The following is a 4,102-nucleotide window of genomic DNA, read 5'->3' on the forward strand; positions in this document are numbered from 1 at the left end:
GCCCCCGGGGTCGACTCCGCGGCCCCCGGGTCGGTGTGCGGGCCTCCAGAGCTCGATAAAGTAGTGGTGTCGCTAGCGGTCGAGAAGGCACTTTTCGACGCCTACTGCCACCCCCACATGGCGGTAGGCGCAAAACTGGAAAATCGCCGACCAGAAATGTCGCTTCGTATAATCGACGTTTTTTTTGACCACCATTTTCAGGTGTCGGAGGTGGGTCTGGACGAATACCAACACCATTTCTGGGGTTTCACAACCGCCCGGCTTCTCCGACATATGTTGGAAAGGAGTAGCGATCGAGCGACGGGGGCTGTCGGTAGGCGGCCGCGGGTTGCATGTGTGCCCGGGACAGCACCCCCATCCAACTAAGGGGTGTCCCCCGGGGGCCAGGGGGACCTCGTCCAGGTCGGCCGGGCGCTTCCAGACGCCTACCGACACCGGTCAGGTCGGCGAGGCTCCCGGCGGCCCCGAGCGGGACCACAGGTTGCGGAAGGCGTCCAAGTGAGCGGCGGCGAGAGGCGGAGGCCCCCGGGGTCGACTCCGCGGCCCCCGGGTCGGTGTGCGGGCCTCCAGAGCTCGATAAAGTAGTGGTGTCGCTAGCGGTCGAGAAGGCACTTTTCGACGCCTACTGCCACCCCCACATGGCGGTAGGCGCAAAACTGGAAAATCGCCGACCAGAAATGTCGCTTCGTATAATCGACGTTTTTTTTGACCACCATTTTCAGGTGTCGGAGGTGGGTCTGGACGAATACCAACACCATTTCTGGGGTTTCACAACCGCCCGGCTTCTCCGACATATGTTGGAAAGGAGTAGCGATCGAGCGACGGGGGCTGTCGGTAGGCGGCCGCGGGTTGCATGTGTGCCCGGGACAGCACCCCCATCCAACTAAGGGGTGTCCCCCGGGGGCCAGGGGGACCTCGTCCAGGTCGGCCGGGCGCTTCCAGACGCCTACCGACACCGGTCAGGTCGGCGAGGCTCCCGGCGGCCCCGAGCGGGACCACAGGTTGCGGAAGGCGTCCAAGTGAGCGGCGGCGAGAGGCGGAGGCCCCCGGGGTCGACTCCGCGGCCCCCGGGTCGGTGTGCGGGCCTCCAGAGCTCGATAAAGTAGTGGTGTCGCTAGCGGTCGAGAAGGCACTTTTCGACGCCTACTGCCACCCCCACATGGCGGTAGGCGCAAAACTGGAAAATCGCCGACCAGAAATGTCGCTTCGTATAATCGACGTTTTTTTTGACCACCATTTTCAGGTGTCGGAGGTGGGTCTGGACGAATACCAACACCATTTCTGGGGTTTCACAACCGCCCGGCTTCTCCGACATATGTTGGAAAGGAGTAGCGATCGAGCGACGGGGGCTGTCGGTAGGCGGCCGCGGGTTGCATGTGTGCCCGGGACAGCACCCCCATCCAACTAAGGGGTGTCCCCCGGGGGCCAGGGGGACCTCGTCCAGGTCGGCCGGGCGCTTCCAGACGCCTACCGACACCGGTCAGGTCGGCGAGGCTCCCGGCGGCCCCGAGCGGGACCACAGGTTGCGGAAGGCGTCCAAGTGAGCGGCGGCGAGAGGCGGAGGCCCCCGGGGTCGACTCCGCGGCCCCCGGGTCGGTGTGCGGGCCTCCAGAGCTCGATAAAGTAGTGGTGTCGCTAGCGGTCGAGAAGGCACTTTTCGACGCCTACTGCCACCCCCACATGGCGGTAGGCGCAAAACTGGAAATCGCCGACCAGAAATGTCGCTTCGTATAATCGACGTTTTTTTTGACCACCATTTTCAGGTGTCGGAGGTGGGTCTGGACGAATACCAACACCATTTCTGGGGTTTCACAACCGCCCGGCTTCTCCGACATATGTTGGAAAGGAGTAGCGATCGAGCGACGGGGGCTGTCGGTAGGCGGCCGCGGGTTGCATGTGTGCCCGGGACAGCACCCCCATCCAACTAAGGGGTGTCCCCCGGGGGCCAGGGGGACCTCGTCCAGGTCGGCCGGGCGCTTCCAGACGCCTACCGACACCGGTCAGGTCGGCGAGGCTCCCGGCGGCCCCGAGCGGGACCACAGGTTGCGGAAGGCGTCCAAGTGAGCGGCGGCGAGAGGCGGAGGCCCCCGGGGTCGACTCCGCGGCCCCCGGGTCGGTGTGCGGGCCTCCAGAGCTCGATAAAGTAGTGGTGTCGCTAGCGGTCGAGAAGGCACTTTTCGACGCCTACTGCCACCCCCACATGGCGGTAGGTGTAAAATCGGAATAGACCGGACCAGGAATGTCGAGGGGGAAAAAAATGACAAAGTCCTGGTGTGCCTAGCCTACGAGAAGGCACTTTGCGACGCCTACCGACATCCCCATGTGGCAGTAGGCGTAAAACTGGAAAATCGCCGACCAGAAATGTCGCTTCGTATAATCGACGTTTTTTTTGACCACCATTTTCAGGTGTCGGAGGTGGGTCTGGACAAATACCAACACCATTTCTGGGGTTTTCCAGTTTGAAAGTTTTATAAAACATGTTCGGTAGGAAGCACACTTTGGTGTGTCGGTTCGTCGGAGCAGCGACTCTTTGCCTCGTGGTGGTCCGGAACGTCTCTACGGGCTTGTCGCAAAGGCGTCAGAAAGTGGCATCTCCGCCGCCTAGGGCTGTCACCGTTATCGCTGTCGCCCCGCGCTCCAACTTGTTTTGATCCGCCGCCTTCGTTCCTGCCAACCGTGCGCCCGCTCATCGTCGTTAGGTTATAATACGTGGTACGTGTGTGTGCTTCTCCGTGGACCTAGGGCTGCTCGACGTGTCGAACGATATGTTGGAACAACTAACGGCTCCTTTTCCTGGTTCCATAGTCGTCGTGGTACCCGCGTCGTCAGCCATATCTATGTCCACCATGTTTAGCCGATACGTTTGCTGCAGCTTCTGCTTCCGCCTCAGCGTTCGCCGCTCTCAGCCGCCGCTGTTGTTGCTGCCGTTCTGCCATTCAACCACTACCTGCGAATCTTTCGATGATCGGCCGAACGACCCATCGCTGTGCGACCGATAAATCCTCCGGATTAGGGAGAAACGCCGCCGCTCTCTGCCGCCGTCGAACGGAAAAACGTACATTGTAACGAACGAACGAACGAACGAACGAATTAACGAACGAGCGAACAAACAAACAAAAATAGCCGCGGGGGATGCACTATGTAGATCCTGATCCCCTTGTAACCATACGTACGTTGTTCGATGCTCTCCCGTCCTGGAAGTCGCCGCAGCAAACAGGAGGATGAGCAGCAGCAGGCGCCGCCGCCGTAACCGCCGCCTGCCTGCCGCCTCCTACTCCTGTCAGCGTCCGATCTCACAGCCGTGTGAACGTTCGCTGACACCCGATTTCTTTCCGTCTGGCAAAACCTTGGACGTCCCGCTCGCGGTACACGTGCTGCAGCGACTTCTCGTCCGACAACGCATAAGCGTCGACGTCTGCCGCCGCATCTTCTGATACGTGGACGGTGATAGCGCTAGTCCCTTCTTGCGCCACCTCCACCTTTGTTAGCGCCAAAGAAGATCGATCGAGCAGTCGTGGTCGCAGTCGATTAACCCGTTTTCACCGTCCGCAGTTCCCAAGCCGCCGATCAAGTCGTTGCTCTTCTTGTTCGTTCTTCCCATACCGTCGATTTGCACGGCTGCCGGATGAGCCATCCTCTGTCCGGCGAAGCGCTCACGTCAGTGATCGATACTTGCACCGACAGTCCTCCCGCTCGCGACTCGGTGCTCGAATCGGACTCGTTCGTTTTTATCTCGATGCGATTGTGAAAAGGGGGACCGGTCGTCAATGTCGTGTGTGTCGACGATGTTGTTCGCCCGGTCCGCCGCGTTGTTGTCGTTTTTTTTTTTTTTTTTTTTCCCCTAACGTTCGCCGTCGCACGGACGAAAGGGTGAGAAAAAAAAAAAGCTCGAAAAAGCCGCCCAAAAAAATCGGACCGAGGAGCCGCTTGCGAGAACGCGCCATGTGCACGTTGTCTCTCCTCGGTTTTCCGAGCACGAACACGACGCCGGTCGGTCGGTCGGTCGACGAAGGCGACGACGAAGGTGACGGGAAAATTTACGCCGCCGCTGCCCTGGTCCAGCTCCTCCCCGATGACGGCTGTGATGTTGACGTTGACGTTG

The sequence above is a fragment of the Euprymna scolopes genome, unplaced genomic scaffold, assembly GCF_053919585.1.
Source record: "Euprymna scolopes isolate OS-2025 unplaced genomic scaffold, ASM5391958v1 sca240, whole genome shotgun sequence".
Lineage (NCBI taxonomy): Eukaryota > Metazoa > Mollusca > Cephalopoda > Sepiida > Sepiolidae > Euprymna > Euprymna scolopes.